We start from the raw sequence: 19,882 nt of genomic DNA, 5'->3' as shown, positions 1-19,882 counted from the left end.
CTGCTAGTACAAAAGCACTGAGAAGATGCTTAGGCTTCTTCTCTTATTATGCGCAGTGGGTTCCCAATTACGCGGACAAAGCCCGTCCGCTCATCAAGTCCACGACTTTTCCCCTAACGCCTGAGGCCCGATTGGCCTTCGATAAATTGAAAGCCGACATCGCGAAAGCTACGATGCACGCTGTTGACGAGTCCATCCCCTTTCAGGTGGAGAGCGATGCATCTGATTTCGCCCTGGCCGCCACACTTAACCAGGCAGGCAGGCCCGTCGCATTTTTGTCCCGCACCCTCCAAGGCCCCGAAATTCAGCATTCAGCAGTGGAAAAGGAGGCCCAGGCCATTGTAGAGGCCGTCAGGCACTGGCGCCATTACTTGGCGGGAAAACGGTTCACCCTGATCACAGACCAGCGGTCCGTGGCGTTCATGTTTAACAACACGCAGAGGGGCAAGATCAAGAATGACAAGATCTTGCGGTGGAGAATTGAACTCTCCACCTATAACTACGACATCATGTACCGTCCAGGGAAACTCAATGAGCCCTCGGATGCCCTCTCGCGTGGAACATGCGCCAGTATACAGGAGGACTGTTTGCAGGCTCTCCATAATGACCTATGCCATCCTGGGGTCACTCGGCTCTACCACTTTATAAAAGCCCGCAACCTGCCCTACTCGGTGGAGGACGTCAGGTCAGTAACAAGAAGCTGTCGGGTTTGCGCGGAATGCAAACCGCACTTTTAACGACCTGACCGGGCACATTTAGTCAAGGCCACTCGTCCCTTCGAGAGACTGAGTGTCGATTTTAAGGGCCCCCTTCCCTCAACAGATCGGAATGTGTACTTCCTCAAAATCATTGACGAGTACTCCCGGTTCCTTTTTGTTGTTCCCTGCTCTGATACATCCGCTGCCACGGTTATCAAGGCATTCCGTGATCTCTTTACCCTGTTCGGGTACCCCGGCTACATCCATAGCGACAGGGGCTCGTCCTTCATGAGCAATGACTTGAGGCAATTCCTGCTCTCATACGGGATTGCCTCTAGTAGGACCACGAGCTACAACCCTAGGGGTAACGGACAGGTGGAACGTGAGAATGCTACAGTCTGGAAGGCTGTCTTACTGGCGTTGAAGTCAAAAAGTCTTCCAGTCTCCCGTTGGCAAGAGGTGCTCCCTGATGCGCTCCATTCTATTCGCTCCCTCCTGTGTATGGCAACCAATGCTACTCCCCACGAGAGGATGTTCTCATTCCCTCGGAAGTGTTCCTCGGGGACCTCATTACCGTCTTGGTTGATGTACTCAGGACCCGTCCTCCTGCGGCGACATGTAAGGGCCCGCAAGTCCGACCCGTTGGTCGAACAGGTCCATCTCCTCCACGCCAACCCTCAGTATGCCTATGTGGCATACCCTGACGGGCGAGAGGACACGGTCTCGATCCGAGACCTGGCGCCAGCAGGGGACGTAGCAACCTCTGTCGCTCCCATACCCCCTGTTACAAACCCCTTAACTCTTGTTTCTCCCCCGGACACGGCGCGGGCAGCATCGGGACCATTGCTTAACCCTTTTACTCCCGTGTACAGTTTGCCTGAGCCCAGAAGATGGTCGCCACTGCAGGGCGTGTCAGGACCCCATGGACTACCGTCACCTCAGGGTCAACCGGCCTCTGAGTCTGTGGAAGAACAGCTGGACGCCGCCTTGGGGAGAACGCCACCGCAAGTGCCTACTCCAGTGTCACCGCCGGTATTGAGAAGGTCACAACGACGGTGCGGTCCCCCTGACCGTCTGAACTTATAGACTGATGACACTTTATTCTGTTTTGTACCCCGCCGGCCTTTGTTCTCAAAGGAGGGGTGAATGTGGTGAACCATCGTTGGTTCCCACTGGATAGTGCTGAGCCTGAGGCTGGCCAGTACTACAAGGATGTACATATGTTACTGTTGGGTTGTGCTACTTGTTGCTATTGGGGTTAGGGTGGGGTTGTTACACCTTTGTACTGTAGTGTTGTGGTACATCCCAGTCGGGCTCCACCTCCTGGGAGAGGTATAAAAGTCCCTGCTCTGGCTGGGACCCCTTCAGTCTGGGATCGTATATATAATTATTGGCTGCTTCATTACAGTAAATAAAAGCCTTTTATTTCCCGAGCATCTGGCCTCGTGTTTGAGAAGCGCATCACCTACAACCCTCTGTCAATGATATGAGATCAGAAGGAATTACTGGACTGCAGTGAGAGAGCATTGACTACTCTCATGAAAGGCTGTTTAACTGCACAGCATTGAAAAGTGCAAAGAATGAAGCTACCCTCTGAGGAATTGTTTCAAAAGCTAATTGCCCACCTCTCCGGATTAAGCTGTGTCTCATCAAGATGAATGTTGTTGCCAGAGCAACTAATTGATGATGCCTTGAGTCCAGCATGTCATTTTAATATCCAGAGCTAGATCTAGTTGCACAGTCTGGGAACAAAGGTTAATCCTTTGGAACATCAAGCTGCAAGAATGTAGACACGTCTTTCAATTCAAATCTTAGCAGTATTCGGCTCGCACTGTGGAGAACCCCCGCAAGATAGGATGGTGATAGCACCATTTTTGACGTGCGCCATCAGGATGCAGACCTTGTTGTCATGCATTCCGTTAGATGCACTTTAGTGTCATGCAAGCTCGTGATTGATGTTCTTTGGCTAGGTTGGGGGCGTGCTGGAGTACAGAGGAAGCTATGTGGGGATGTGGTTGTGGTGTCAGAGGGGGTGGTGTGAGCGATGGAGTGGAAGTCACAGGGAGCGATGAGGGTCAGGGCTCTGTCAGGACTCCTCAGCACTTGCGGTGGTGTTCTCACTCTTTCAGTGCATGATTCTTCAGAATGATGGAGCCTGTTGAGTTGGCCTTTCTATTGATCAGGATTGAGCAGCAGCGGTCAATGGCCTGCAGCTGCTCAGGGACAAGGGCCACACGTGGAGGAGCGCCATCAGAGACAGTGATAGCCAAGAATTTTCCGACATCAATGTCCCTACCTTCAGTTGTCTGAGCAGCAGTGCCGGAGAAAACTGTGTCTGTCCCAGGGGATGTGGATCACCTCTGGCACGTAGTGTGTGAGCTGACACCCCATGGAACTGGAGAACATTCAATGTCTGGGCCCTGAAATCTACAGTCACTCTGAACTTTTATGCTAGTGGTTTGTTCCAGGGCAGCACGGGGAACATCTGCACCATCTCCCAGTCTGCAACTCACAAACGTATAGAGGAAATTACAAATATCGCATGTACCAGGGCAGAAATGTTTATCAACTTTGACTGGGACCAGGTGAGCCAGGATGCCAGGGTCATGGCCTTTGCCCACCTAGCAGGGATGTCCTAGGTGGAAGATCTGATGGAGTGCACCCACGTGACTCTGAAATCACCATGGCGGTATGTGGAGTGAAGTGGACTTGTGTCAGGGGAATCAGAGGGAGGCCGTCGCAGGCAAGGCGTTATCCTTGTGGCCATGAAAACTTTTGTCAACGAGGCTCAAGATTCAGTCAGAAATTATGCCGGAACCGTCAATGGGACTCGCTCTATTTCTCACATTGGAACCGACACTCTGCCAAATTCTGGTAAGATCGCCTCCAATGTTTTATTGCAAGTTTGATTTATTTCTGGCCAAGTTTGAAAATTTTCCTTTGAGATTCAGGCACCAGCAAGGTCATTAACCTTGAATCTCTGTTCACTGGACTTCACGGCCGGGATTTTCCCGGCTCACTGCGCTGCTCGAGCAGTGCAGCGGACCGGTAAGCATCAACAAGGAGCCTGTAGCGGGACTCACAACCGGCATCCGGCCGATCGCGAGTCTCCCATTCTGATGTAATCAGCCTCGCACTGGAAATCGCTATTTCCATATCATCAGCGAGCCTGGGATAGTAGTCCCTGGGCTCGCTAGTGTCTCCCCTCTTCACCGGGAGAGATTCCAACCAGCGGGATTTACAACTGCTCCCCACCAAAGGGGACCAGGTATGTTCACGCCGCTGGCATGTAAAGAGGCCATTAAGGCTCCCCCGGGAGGTTGGGGGCAGGGGGGATGTCACTTGGGCAGTGCCAGGCTGGCACCGCCCACCAGACTCCTGGCAGTGCCAAGGGGCGGGGCCTACTGTGAGGCTGATCAGTGGTGAGGGGAGGGACCTGCTGCGTATTCTGCAATAGGTTAGGTGGGAGAGGGAGGGAGCAGGCGATTGGGGCTGGCCGTAGGAGGGTGATCAGGGCTGGCCATGGGGAAGGGGGTCTGGGATGGCCATGAGGAGAGAGATCGAGGCTGGTGATTGTGGCTGGCCCAGGTCAGGGGGGAGACATCAGGTACTGTGAGGTGATCATGGGGGGAGGGGTTGGGGAGGCTGGCAGTCGGGGGTGAGGTGATCAGGGATAACATTGTGAGGCTGGCGATTGGGGGGCGGGGGGGGAGGGGTCAGTGCGCATGCGCCAATCTCCCACTGACAGATCAGCACATGCACATAGCCCGCTCAGCACTATGCTGATGGCCTCTCCAGTAGGATGAGAACCCGCTCCCTCCCACTTTCCAGCGCGAACTTCTCTGAGGCACTCTGTGATGCACAGAGTGTCGGAGATTCATTCTGCTAAGTATGCCCAAAGGGCTGGCAGGAAATTCTCCTATTTTCCTGCCTGTTGGGCACTTTGTTTTTTTTTGAAGAATCCTGGCTCATATCTGTGAGGATGGTGCTGTGATATTGTGCTGCATTGGGACTTCTGACTTTCAACCCTGAATTGACCCAACTCCAACCCATTTTTCTGGGATGTGGGTGGGTGGGGCGGGGAGGGAGGTGGCGAGAAACGGTTGTATCACCTGTCATGCAAGTTAGGATTTGGACACCATCCCAGCTTTTAGGAAGGGCCCTGCCTTGGCAGCTGAATAAAATCCCAGCACTCACGGCTATACCAGAATGGAAAAGATGGTGAAACTGTTTAATTTTGTAGACCCCATCAGAGACCAGGCTTTATGACAGTAGGTACTGAGAACCAAAATTGAAGGGATAGAGCGCCTCTATTAAGTCTTTTTCCTCATTTCGATAACTTGGAGGTAGAAATTCACCTTGGACGATGGTGCTAAACGGATTGTACTGGGTCAACTGCCTAGTGTATGCAACATCTGATAATTAATTCCATTGACTGAGGGAAAGGCTAGCTTTAAGTAATGCTAGAATTTGTGTTTCCCTGTTGATTCATGTGGCCAATCAGCCATGCATTTAGCACTGACTGCACACTGTAATCATGATAATAAGCAGGCAGCACCTTGCCCGCACCACATTCAATAGGTGCAGGTTAATTTCACATTCTGATCCCAATTTACTCCTGCTTTCCCCCCATCTTTAGAAAATAGCAGGGGACATCAGTGGGGCTGTCAGGCCTCTTGCAGCACCATTGTCCATTGCAAATTTTGAAGGTTCAAGCTAAAATTTTTGACTGCGCATTTAAGCTTGCCATCTGAAGGGGGAGACTGCCACTCAAATGATGCTAGATCCTTGCTACATTTGCAGTCCCTACGTCATCTATGTGCTGAAAGTGGGTTTTCCGGTATCCACTGATGAGATAATGCTGACATAGCAGCTTTGCTAGGCCATTTCAGAGTCAACCACATTGCTGCAGAGATGCAGTCACAAATAGGCCAGAGCAAGTAAGGACAGCAGGATTCCTTCTCTAAAGGACTCTAGTGAACAAGATGGATTTTTATGACAATCAACAATGATTCTCATTTAATTCTAGATTTTTATTGAATTCAAATTTCACCGTCTGCCATTGCAGGATTTGAACCTGGGTCACCACACCATGACCCTGGGTTTCTGAATTACTAGTCTAGTCATAATACCACTACACCACTGTCTCCTCAAAGCCTGTCCACCATCTACAAGACACAAGTCAGGAGTGTGATGGAATACTCCCCACTTGCCTGGTTGAGTGCAGCTCTAAGAAGCTTGGCAGCACCCAGGACAAAGCAGCCCACTTGATTGGCACTCTATCCACAAACATTCACTCCCGCCACATCGTAGCAGCAGTGTACCATCTACAAGGTGCACTGTAGGAACTCAACAAGGTTCCTTAGACAGCACCTTCCAAACCCACGACAGATACTATCTAGAAGGACAAGGACAACAAACACATGGGAGCACCACCACCTGGAATTTCCCACCCAAGCCACTCACCATCCTGACTTGGCAATATATATCCATTTCTTCATTGTTTCTGGGTGAAAATCCTGGAACTTCCTCCCTAACGCACCATGGGTGTACCTACACCCCAGGCACTACACTGATTTAAGAAGACAGCTCACCACCACCTTCTCAAGGTGCAGATAGAGATAGACAATAAATGCTGGCCTAGCCAGCAGTGCCCACATCGCTTGAATGAATAAAAGAAAATGAGGCTGGAAAATTTTAGAGCAGAGCTTAGTGGATTCTGGTGTCATGATTTAAAAATTAAAAAAAAAATACTATTAAAAAGATGACAGGGTGATTCGATAAGACGATGATCATCTTTGTTCATTCGACCATTCCTCCCATACCTGTAACTTGCTTCCTGTGAAGTAGAGTCCCTTAGTGTCAGTTCTAATGCAGGTCACTAAAAATAACACTCAATTCATTAAATCATCTCAAAGATCTCAAAGGTAATACTATGGTGAGAATTTTACGTTGGAGTGCATGCACAAGATTCAGGCCTATAGTTCCAGGGATTCATTAGGCTTATGTGCTTAGTCTGGTTGTGAATCTGAAAAGTGTATTTAAACTAATCTGCGAACTAACTCGGGCTCCACGTTACAAATGTTTGCGTCTCAGCAGGTTTAACTGCTGTTGCATCATGAACTGTCCACAGCAGTCAACGTGGTGCTGTTATGATGGAGGTTTCAGAGCCACATTTCTACCTTGCAAGTGGTGAACTTATCATAAACTTATGAAGTGCAGAAAGAGGCCCTTCAGCCCATTGTGCCTGTGACAGCTATTTGAAAGAATTATCCAATTAGCCCCACTTATTTGCTTTTTCCTCCTAACCCTGTTCCTTTTCAAAAACATTTCCATTTGCCTTTAAAAAAATGTCATTATTAAATCTGCCTCCACAGCCCTTTCATGCACAGCTTTCTAGATTATAATTTATTTCAGAAAATAAGTACCGAATAACTCAAACGCTAATCAACCAAAATGAGTAAGCTTAATGGATTTCATTTTTCCAGACACACAAAACAGCAGTTTACCTTTAGTTCTTCAGTTTAGCTGGAGTGAAATAAATAATTGTATAAATTTTGCATATTTTATATTTGGATGATCTCATTAAAATTCTTGTGGGAACACAAACATATCTGCTCTACTGCTCTTGTTCAATGCAAGTGTTTTATTTCCATAATCATGCAAGCTCAAAGTGTCTCTTAGGACATTTTGAATTCTGAGATTTCAGCGACATTACCTGGCTCTTTTGTAATTTTCTTGTATTCTTCATGTAAAATAATTTGAGGCCTACATTATAGCAATCAAAGGTATGTCCTGCTATAAATGAAATGATATCAAGTCTTCATATTAAAAGCAATGAATGCCTGCATGACAGCACTTTTAGAAAGAATAATGACATTTCATGTAACTTGTAATGTTGAAATTGCTTTGAGAATAATGCAGATTTGTGAATAAGAAAAAGGTCAATTTAGGGAACTGTTAACAAGTTTATTAGTTTTGGTATCCATGTCACACCCGCAAGAGACTAAAAGTATATTAATATTTTTTTCTGAGGTGGAATTTGCTTAATGGCAATCAGACCTATTAGTATGCGATTAAATGTTTTGTGTCACTGACAATGAGCTGTTAGAAACTACCAAATATCCCCTCTAGTGAAGAAAGAAGTAAAACCTGGCAGTCCTGTGGTTTGGTGCTCATGACACAGTTTGTGTCTGTGATTCGTTAGAGTGAGGAAAGATATGTGTTCAATGTAGCTCCACTCTTTCATTTATTGGAGGAAGGAAATATGTGTTTGAATCGCCCTTTGCTGTTTGGTTGTGCATTTAAGACCTGTAATACAACAACAGGCAGCCCATAAAGGATTACCTGTACATTTACAGGGCAATTAAATAATGTATATCACAGAGGAATGTGAAAAGAATTCAAATTTAATATAACATTTTCCTTCTTTCCATCTTGCTGAAAAGGGAGACATCTTGTCAAAGTTTTTTAACTTGCACTCAGCAGGAAAGAAAGCTTTGACAGCATGGCTCTCTTTTCCACAATATTCAAGTTTTGTACTACCAAGCAACTCTTTCTTTCAATCGATTTTAGCAGTAATACTAGTGATCTCTGCCATTTCACAAATGGCAAATCCATTTACATAACAGCTTGGATAATTTCAAACATTTTGCGATAGTTCATTTCTGTTACTACTGTCAAAAATGGTTTTATTTTAAATTGTAATCATAGAATCCTACGTGCAGAAGGAGGCCATTCAGCCCATTGAGTCTGCAGCGACCACAATCCCAATTCTATCCCCGTAACCCCATGCATTTGCCCTAGCTAGTCCCCCAGTCACTAAGGGGCAATTTAGCATGGCCAATCCACCTAACCCACACATTTTAGGATGTGGGAGGAAATTGGAGCACCCAGAGGAAACCCACGCAGACGCGGGGAGAATGTGCAAACTCCACACAGGCAGTGACCCAAGCCGGGAATTGAATCTGGGTCCCTGGATCTGTGAAGCAGCAGTGCTAACCACTGTGCCACCATGCCGCCTGTAATTACAGTTGTGTTCATATCATGCTCAACATTTAACCTCAATTTTAGTGACACTGTCATTTTCTATGTCAGGAAAATAAACGGATCAGTAAGTCGAATCCAGAATGCTATTAAGAACATAAGAAATAGGAGCAGGAGTAGGCCATCTAGCCCCTCGAGCCTGCCCCGCCATTCAATAAGAACATGGCTGATCTGATAGTGGTTTAGTTCCACTTACCCGCCCGCTCCCCATAACCCTTAATTCCCTTATTGGTCAGAAATCTATCTACCTGTGACTTAAACATATTTAACGAGGTAGCCTCCACTGCTTCAATGGGCAGAGAATTCCAGAGATTCACTACCCTCTGAGAGAAGAAGTTCTTCCTCAACTCTGTTCTAAACTGACTCCCCCTTATTTTGAGGCTGTGTCCTCTAGTTCTTGTTTCCTTTCTAAGTGGAAGGAATCTCTCTGCCTCTACCCTGTCTAGCCCCTTCATTATCTTATATGTCTCTATAAGATCTCCCCTCAGCCTTCTAAACTCCAACGAGTACAGGCTCAATCTACTCAATCTCTCCTCATAAGCTAACCCCCTCATCTCCGGTATCAACCTGGTGAACCTTCTCTGTACTCCCTCCAAGGCCAATATATCCTTTCGCAAATAAGGGGATCAAAATTGTACACAGGACTCCAGTTACGGCCTCACCAGTACCTTGTACAATTGCAGCAAGACCTCCCTGCTTTTATACTCCTTCCCCTTCGCGATAAAGGCCAACATTCCATTTGCCTTCTTGATCACCTGCTGCACCTGCAAACTGAGTTTTTGTGATTCATGCACAAGGACCCCCAGGTCCCTCTGCACAGTAGCATGTTGTAATTTTTCACCATTTATTGGTTTTGTTTATAATATTCCCTTAAGTTCCCTGCTAGCTGGAGATTTGTGGGTTGCGGGGATGGGGAAGAGGGGTTCTAGGGATAGACTGAAGGAACTCAGGCAGTCATCTCTCTAAGTTTTAGGCCCAGTTCACACTTGAACCCAGCATCAACTGAACTGCGCCATCTCCATTATCTTAGTAATAATCCTGAGTCTTTACCCATTTATTAAAACATTCTTTCATTGTTCACTCTCATAAAATCTTTCATGCATTCTGAATTTCCTCGGAGCTGGTTTTGTTCCACCACTTCAACTTCAGTGAGAGCGCGGTTGAGAACATGTTGAGCATGAGTAAATGAAATTCCCGCCACAGCTCTGTCAAAGTTAAAGCAGCGCCGTGGACATGCTCAATGATCTTAAAAATCTCCATTAGAATTGTAATTCATGAAGGGACCCGGGGTAGAAGGGTGAGGAGGGGAGTGTGGGGGGTGGGGGGGGGGTGGGGGGGGAGTTGTGGGAGGGGGAGGAGGGGGATTCATTCGCATTGTGCTGCAGACTTGTGTTGAATCACCGGGGTAGGCAGTGCAGCAGGTTACTATCTGCATAACCTGAACAAAGTGAATAACGAAATGACTAGAAGCAGCGATGCATGAAGGAATATCACCACCTTCTCAGTTGTTGAACTTTTTTGTCTTCACTGTAACATAATTCCTGATATCATTCAACAACAACAACAGTTTGCATTTATATTGTACCGTCAACATCATTCAGGCATTTTACAGGAATATTAACAAACAGAAATTGACACAGAGGTTGAATCCAGAGCCAGTGTTGGTCAGCGAGCACAGGGGTGATGGGTGAATGGGATTTTGTTCCACTTAAGATGTGGATAGCAGCGGTTTGGATGTGAAGAGTGGAAGGTTGGTTGGGAGAGCACTAGAATAGCCAAGTCTAGAGGTAATAAAGACATTAAGAGTTTTGGCAACAGGTAAACTGAGGTGGGTGAAGCCAGGTGATGTTGTGGAATGGGAAGTAAAATGATCTTTGTAAGTCTTCACTATATTTCTCCCTTGACAGGCAAAGCTTCCTTCCATGAGCAAATGTTTAGTAAAATTACCCTTGTAATCTGCATTTATGTAATTAATTGCTCAATATAGATTCCAACGTGGCTGTAAAACTATTTTAAATAGCAATGACCAATAACACACTAAACTTCTTCAGTGAATTGATAAAAATCTTCGTTTTCTAATCAATACTTCAGTAACAGGAATTGCCAAGCTGTAGCATTGTTTATCAGCGAGTATATTTTGCAACAGAAGAGTGCAGCACAATGACTTTGACATAAATGAATGATAAAATAGGGGCCACAAAACTAAATTTAAAAAAGGTGTTCCACTATATTGCACTTGCTTCAAAATCCAGAAGATAAGGTTTAAGCTCCATTCAAAAGCTGCTAGCCACATCCAAACTGACCCATTTCAAAATAGGGTTCCTTCACTCTAAATTTTGCCTTGTTGAAATAACTTTGGGTGTGCCTAACCTGCCTGGAATTTTAGTGGTGCGAGAGTGGCATTTTGTTGCATTGCAGTGATTTGGGGCTTAGGACAATTATTCGCGAAAATGGAATTATTTTTCTGCACTTGATGTCTTCCATAACTAGTGTGTACTATGTGGAATTTTTGTTTTGACTTCTGCAAGTTTTTATTATTTGTTACTTTTTGTAAGAATGGGTCATCAGTCTCTGAGGAAGTAATGATATACCTTTGTGTGGCTGAACCATCCCAATTGTATTATTTCATCAGCCTGATTAAAATACCATTGCTTAACCACTTGCATGATTCGTGTTTCCTATTTATAGATAATGACACTCATAGAGATGGTTTTAACATTTGGCAGAAGTGGAAAATGATTGGTGGTAGATCAGTCCTACCACCTGTTCTGCACACTATCTGGTGAAGTTAATGGGAAGCAAAATTGTGAATGGTGTATACAGGCAGCTGATCTGCTACTCTCAGCTGAAAGTTAACATTGCTTGGATAAGCAGGAATTCCTCCCGTGATATATTGGAAAGACCAAAGCCATTGTCTTCAGGGCGGCACTGTGGCAAAATGGTTCGCACTGCTGCTTCACAGCACCAGGGACCCAGCTTAGGTCACTGTCTGTGTGGAGTTCACAAGTTCTCCCAGTGTCTGCATGGGTTTCCTCCGGGTGCTCTGGTTTCCTCCCACAGTCCAAAGAATGTGCTGGTTAGGTGCATTGGCCTTGCTAAATTCTTCCTCAGTGTACCTGAACAGGTGCCGGAGTGTTGCGACTCGGGGATTTTCACATTAACTTCATTGTAGTGTTAATATAAGCCTACTGGTGACACTAATAAATAAACTTTAACTTTAACTTTACTACAAATGCCATTCCCTATCAATGAATTCCATCCCCTAATAGACTGTCCAGGATTGACCTAGGCACCAAAAACAACAAAAGCTCACACTGCCAGTCTAACCTGCAAACTCCTCCTCACTAACATCTGGGAACCTGTGCCAAAGGTGGGAGAGTTGTCCAACAGACTGGTCACGCAACAACCTGACATAGCCATACTCTTCATATTATACCTTATAGTCAATATCCAAAACTTGTCTATCCCATCCTTGGGTATATCCTTATCCACCCACAGGACAGACCCACCAGAGGTGGTGCACATTGGTATATAGTTGTGAGGAAGTCTTCAACTTCAATTTTGGAGCCTGGGAAATCTCTTGGTATCAGATCAAACCTCTGCAAAGAAGCCCCCTGCTGATTACCATCTATTTCCCTCTGGTAGGTGACGATTTAGATCCCCTTGGAAGAAACACTGGAGGTCACAAGGGCACAGGATAAACTCTGTGTGGGGGATTTCCACCCAGTATACATTAGTAGAACCACTACTGACTGAGCTGGCTCTGTCCTGAGGGACATATTTTCCAGACCTGGCCTGCAGGAGGTGGTCAGAGAACCAACAAGAGAGAAAAGCCTACTTGATCTTGTCCTCACCAATCAACGTGCTGCAGATGTATTTGTCTATGACAGTTTTGGTAGAAATGACCTACACACAGTCCTTGTGGAAACATTACCTTCACATTGGGGGGACATGTAATTGATTTGTGTGGCATTGCCAATGTGTTAAATGGGATAGATTCAGAACATATCCAATAGCTCAGAAATAGACATCTATGAGGCTAAAACCAGCAGCAGAATGATTTTGGACTGCATTATAATCTGTAACCTCAGAACATAGCATATCCTTCATTGTGATTACCGTGAAGTCAGGGAACCAACCGTAGCTCATTGAAGAGTGCAGGAGAGCATATCAGGAGTTGCACCAGGCAAATCTAATGAAAGTATACCACAGGGCTACTTGCAGGCTAAACAGCAGAATCAACATATTATAAACTGAGCTAAGTGATCCCACAACCCTTGCAACCAAAGCTCATCAGTCCTGTTGCATTCAATCATGAATGGTGATGGACAACTAAACTAGCAGGGAAAGAGGCTCCACAAATATTCCTATCCTCAGTGATGGGGGAGTCCAGCACTTTAGTACAAGAGGCAATGATCTTCAGCCAGAAGTGCAGAGTACGTGATTCATCTTGGCCCCCTCCTGAGGTCGCTAGCATCATAAAGGCGAGCCTTCAACCAATTCAATTCACTCCGTGCGATATCAAGAAACAGCTGAAAGCACTGGATAGTGCAAAAAACTGATGGCATCCTAGCAGTAATACTGAAGACTTCTACTCCAGAACTAGCTGCGCCACGAGCCAAGCTAGAAAACTGCCATTTACCTGACCATGTGGAAAATGGCCCAGGTATGTCTTGTACACAAAAAGCAGCAAAGAAATCCAATACATTACCCTATCACAACAACCTGCTCAATGATGTTGAGTTTGAGATACACCAGAGCCCCTGACCTCATCATAGCCTTGGTTCAAAAAATGGACAAAAGAGCTGAATTCCAGAGGTGAGAGTGACTGCCCTTAATGTCAAGGCAATAACTAACTGAGTCTGGCACCAAGGAATCCAAGTTAAAGTAAAGTCAATGGGAATGAGACCAAAATTTCTCCTTTGGTTGGAGTCAACCACTTGATTGGCGCTCATTTACCATCTTAAACATTCACACCCTCAACAACTGATACACAGCACCTTCTGAACCCATGAACTGTGTCATCTAGAAGAACAAGGGCAGTGTGGGAACACCAGCACCTCACATTCCCCTTCAAGTTACACACCATCTTCATTTGGAAATATGTTGCTGTGTCTTCACTGTCGCTGGGTCAGTGTCCTGGAACTTCTCCTCTAACAGCACTGTGATGTATCCACACCATGTGGACAGTAGTGGCTCAAGAAGGCAGCTCACCATCACCACCTTAAGGACCATGTTTAAATAAAACTAAAATGTCTGCTCCCTTGCTATTCACTATTATTCTCTTCTCCCCGGCAACTGTCTAAGGCCGAATATGCCTGTGCACAAATTTGGTATCGTATTTAAATCCCTGAAGAGCTTCAGACCACATGACCATGTCTTTCCTAAGACTGCCTATTTCTACCTCTGTAATATTGCCTGATTCTTTCTGTGCCTCAGTTCATCCGCAGTTGAAACCCACAGACATGCTTCTGTTAATGTTAAACTGGACTATTCCAACACATTGCTTACTGTCCTCCCACATTTACTTAAACTTGAGGTCATCCAACAGCTTGGTGCCTGGGCCCTGACTGTCTCCAAGTTCTGTTCACCTATCACCAAGGGTCACAATAAGTTTCCTTTTAAAGGATCTTCTTGAGATTTTTGCGAGGGCCAATGTTTCGTTGTCACTCATATTTATAGTCACAAAATAACATTACCATCAGTACTTATGTTGACATCTGGGATATTTGGACTCGGCAGAAGTAGAAGAATTCACCAATATGTTCAATAATCAAACCCCTTCATTAAACGTAAAGCCACAACACACAAGGAAAGCATTAACTTAAACACCACAGCATTTAAAATTACGCAAGCAAATGACAGGCGTAAGTTAGCATCAAAGGTTTTTTCAAAATAATTGACACACACTTCTACACACAAAATGTCATCACCTAAATGCGCCTTCTCTGTGGATTGATGAGGTCACTGCTAATGTATTTTCATTGCAAATGTACAAAGCTGGAAGATCTTAACCAGGCAGTTAACACCCTTTTTACTGCATCTTGGATCTCAATCTCAGATTTAAATTTAACAATTGATCTAGCATTAATATTGCCCTGACAGCAACTTGGGACTTTTTATGACCAACCTGTGTTTATAATTAGAATGCCTTGTAAAAGTTGGCCTTGTTTTTACTATTAGTTTGCTCAATTGCATAACTGATGCAAACGGCATGTGACTAACAGCCTCTTTTGTCACTAGTTTGACATCATCTGCAAATTTAACAAGCTTACATTTGATTTCTGCATCCAATTCATTTGTGTAGATAGGATTGAGCATTTGGTCCAAGCACCAATGTTTGCGTGAAATCTTTTCACAGCATAATTTTATAGTTTGACCTCTTTCTGCTCACTTTCAACAAAGGAGGGTGCATTGTTTTGCTAACTTCATAAAGCATTGGAACTGAGTCTGAATCCTGCTTCCTGTTTGGAGGTGGAAACACCTACAATATGGTTAAACTTCATATCCTGTAAATGTTTGTGGTGGTGAGATCACACTTGGAAAAGGGAGATCCAGGGTTTGCTTTGGAATTTAATTTGATTAGTAATCACGCAATCTAGAAATGCTCCTTTCAGGATCTGAGTGGTTTCTCTGCAATCCTGTACTTTGCATCAAGAGTGATCTTGGTGGATTACTGGAAAATGTTGTTTGGTTGTTAATAAGCATAGACAATGTATGCTGATGTATGGAAGCGGCAATATGGCTCACAGTAACACTTAACAAGCTATTTGTTTATAAACATGCTCCAGTATGCTTGATATAAAGTTATCCTAATTTGCATTCCACAGTGAGAATACAACATCTGGCTCAATCATTCAAGCTTTAAGATTCATTCTCTGGAAGGACTCACACTTTGTGTTTCCATTATGGTTTCTTGTACTAGGTAGAAAAGCATAAACACTCCACCTTGACAGTTCAAATCTTTTTCACATATGTAGCTGACCTTTGGGTTTCATAAGTAGAATCGCTCATGAGCCAAAAACTCTGTCTTCATTCTTGTTTATATGCATCTTAATATAGTTCAGGGCTAAAGCTGTTGAAATGTGATAATTTGGCTCCTGAAAAATAGATGCAATGCCCACCCATGCCGTGAGAAAGGCAACATGCTTGTAGATCTTAGCTACTTATTCAGATTTATCTGCAGATAAAACATACCCAACACAAAGGATCAGAAGGATGTTGCTAGATCCAAAGATGTGTGGGATAGGTTGATTGGCCATGCTAAATTGACCCTAGTATTAGGGGGATTAGCAGGGTAAATGTGTGGGATTACAGGAATAGGGCCTGGGTGGGATTGTGGTCGGTACAGACTCAATGGGCTGAATGACCTCCCTCTATATTGTAGGGATTCTACACAACATTTACTGAGAGGACTGAATCAGTCCAAATCAGTGACTATTTTTCTTACACTCCTGTTGGCAAGCAGTAGCTTCTTTAGCTGAAACAATCAGATTTTTGTTATCGATGTTGTGCTGAGGGATGAGAGATTATAAATTAAAGTTGCGAGTTTCAAACACACAGGCCAGAATCTTATCGCCGTTCATGCAGGTGGGGTTTTCCCATCCTGCTGCAGTGAACCAAGATTTGGCTAGCCGCCAAACTCTCTGACCTCGCTGCAGTGGGAGCATGGTGAGAATGGCAGGTAAGATCGTGCCCACAGTTTGTGTTTGAACTAAAGTGGAATGAAGTACAGAACTCCTAAATCAGGACATATTCAGTTAGCCAGCTGGAGCCATGTCAGCATTGGAAGAGGGCAGAGGTTGGAGAGTGTGAATCTTGGTGCTGTTGCAGGATGGTGAAAAATAATAACTAGTTCTCACCAATGAGACTGCCTGGCATTTTGGCGCCTTGCACTTCAATAAACTTCCTCTCCTCATCACAACTTCTGTGGATGGACGAGATCACAGCTAGTGCGCTTTCATTGCATATGCACAAAGCTGGAAGATTTTAACCAGGCATTTACTGCCCTTTTTACTGCATTTCAGCTCTCAATCTCTGATTTAAACTTAAGAATTAATCTAGCATTTGATATTCATCTAGCATCAGTTGCAGTTTGTGGAAGAGAGTTCCAAACTCCTACCACTGAGAATGTGGTTGTTTGGGGAGCATCCTCTTCCAACAAGTTGTTTAATTGTCCACCTCCATTGACAACTGGATGTGGCTGGGTGCAGAGCTTTGACCTGGTCCAATGATGGTGGGAGCTCTGAGTGTTACATGCTGCTTCTGATATTTGGCATGCCAGTAGTCCTGTGTTGTAGCTTCACAAGGTTGACACCTCATTTTTAGACATGTCTGGTGCTGCTCCTGGCATGCCCTCTTGCATTGTTCATTGAAACAGGCTTGATGCTTTGGCTTGACGTTAATGGTCGAGTGAGGGATATGTAGGGCCTGAGATTGCAGATTCTGGTTGAATGCAGTTCCATTGCTTCTGATGGCCCACAGTGCCTCATGGGTCTCTGTGCTTTCAGAGCTGCTCCAGCAGCTTAAAACAGTGTTAGTGCCACATGTTGGAAGGTACTCTGTGTGAAAACGGGGCCTCATCTTCACAAGAACTGTACAGTGGTCATCCTGACTATTACTGCCATGGACAGATGCATCTGCAACAAGTATAGATGAGGACTAGGTCTTGTACATTTTTCTCTCTTTGGTTCCCTCACCAATAGCCACATGCCCTGTCTGGCAAAAATCAGTTTGATCAGTAGTGGTGTGACCAAGTCATTCTTGATGATGGACAATGACGTCCCACATCCAAGTACATTCTATGCCCTTGCCATCTTCAGTGCTTCCTCCAAGTGACATTCAACATGGATAAGTACTGGTTCATCAGCTAAAGGAGGACAGTAGGTGGTAATCAGCGGGCTGTTTCCTTGTCTGACTTGATGCCATGAGGCTTCATCGAGTCCAGAGTCAATGTTGAGGACTCACAGGGCAACTCCCTGTCGACCGAATACCACAGTGTCACTTTCTGGTGGGTTGGTTAGACAGGACATGCCCAAGGATAATATTGATCTCTGGGACACTGGCTGTAAGGTATGATTCTGAGTGTGTGACTATGTTGGGCTAATGCTTGATTTGTCTGTGGGACAGCTCTCTCAATTTGGGCACAAGCCCCCAGATGTTAGTAGGTCGGACATGGCAGGATCAACAGAGCCGGGTTTGTTGTTTCCAGTCCCTGGGTCAATGAATTGAATTGATTTGATTTATTATTGTCACATGTATTGGGATACAGTGAAAAATATTGTTTCTTGCGAGCGATACAGACGAAACATACCATTCATAGAGTACATAACGGGGAAGGAAAGGATAGGGTGTAGAGAAATTAATATGCGGCAGGACCATTCAAAAGTCTGATGGCAGCAGGGAAGAAGCTGTTCTTGAGTCGGTTCGTACGTGTTTTCAGATTTTTGTATCTTTTTCCCAACAGAAGAAAATGGAAGAGAGTGTGTCCAAGGTGCGTGGCGGTCCTTGATTATGCTAGCTGTTTTCCTGAGACAGTGGGAAATGTAGATGGAGTCAAAGGATGGTAGGCTGGTTTGCGTGGCGGACTGGGCTGCGTTCACAATCTTTTGTCGTTTCTTGCAGTCTTGGTCAGAGCAGGAGCCATGCTGAGCTGTTATACATCTGGAAAGGATGTTCTCTATAGTGCATCTGTAAAAAGTGGTGAAAATCGTAGTGGACATGCCAAATTTCCTTCGCCTTCTGAGAAAGTAGAGGCATTGGTGGGCTTTCTTAACTATTGTGTTGACGTGGAAGGACCAGGATCCAGCCAGTTTTATCCTTTTCAAATATTCTGTACCAATTTGATAAAACTGAGTGGCTAGCTAGGCCATTTCAGAGGGTGGTTAAGAGTCAACCACATTGAGGTAGGTCTGGAGTCGCATGTAGGCCAAACTAGGTAAAGACGGTAGATTTCCTTCTTTAAAGGATATTAATGAAACAGACGGGTTTTTATGTCAATCAATAATAGGTTCATGGCAGAATTACTAAGACTTACTTACAATTTTGGATTTTTATTCCTTAATTGCATTTATTAATTAATTGAATTTTATTTCCGCCTGCTGCCATGGTGGGTTTCTGAACCTGTGCCCTCAGGGCATTATCCTGGACCCCTGGAGTGCTAGTCCAGAAATATAACTGCTATGTCTAAAATAATCGATTTGATTGGACTTTATGATATGAACTCTTATATCTAAATGACTAAAGAAAAGACATTCATTACCCACTTCATTGCATACAGATTAGTTATACGTACAGATATGTGACCATATTTGATTACCTTGCAGTTACTCTGAGGGATTTTTCTATTGTTCCAACCACAGATCTCTTCAGGAACTGAATACGAACCGAACTAGATAAAGAAAATTGTCTTTCCAGTATAAGCTCTTCCCTAATTTATCTTGTTTAATGTACTGCCATGCTCATTGGCTTTTAAGAGCTTACTTATTCCTCTTATTCAGGCAAACCATTAGATTATATCTAAGAAGAGATAACAGACTAATTGCTTAGATTTTAGACAAATTATTTAATTGCAAACATAGCTGTGTAGTACTTAATTACATTTCTCCAGGACAAATGCATTCTACTTCCTAGTTCCGCACAAGTTGTACATATTACAGTGCTAAGTTAAATAGAGTGATAGGAAGAAACTAAAGTGGGAACTTTAGACATGGCAGAACACATTAGCAATATTAAAACTATTACCCAAAGTAACTGGCAATTTTTATTCTATGAAGTGTAAGAGGCACTGTAGACAATGGGCACAATTCTCCCAAAACATTTCTAAATGATGTCCCCGGTGGGAAAGCAGTGCGATTCCTGTCAGATGGGTCAGCACGATCCAAATTGCAATCCACCCACACTTAAACATGTTTTTTAGAGCATTAGGTGATTTCCGCCAACAAAATGATGTGCAGGACACAATTAAATATTTGAACACCATTTATAAAGGGTGCCCCCAACCTCCAGATAGTGCTACAAACAACCCCCCCCCTCCACCCCCCCCGCCAACCCCGGCCAGGGGGCAGTGTCCAGGGGGCTCTAATGGCCTCTGAGACACCTGCCATGGTCATCACATCTGGTCTGTGGTTTGTGGAGAC

This window comes from Mustelus asterias, chromosome 5 (assembly GCF_964213995.1).
Source record: "Mustelus asterias chromosome 5, sMusAst1.hap1.1, whole genome shotgun sequence".
NCBI classification, from domain to species: domain Eukaryota; kingdom Metazoa; phylum Chordata; class Chondrichthyes; order Carcharhiniformes; family Triakidae; genus Mustelus; species Mustelus asterias.
Note: the sequence above shows the minus strand (reverse complement) of the source record.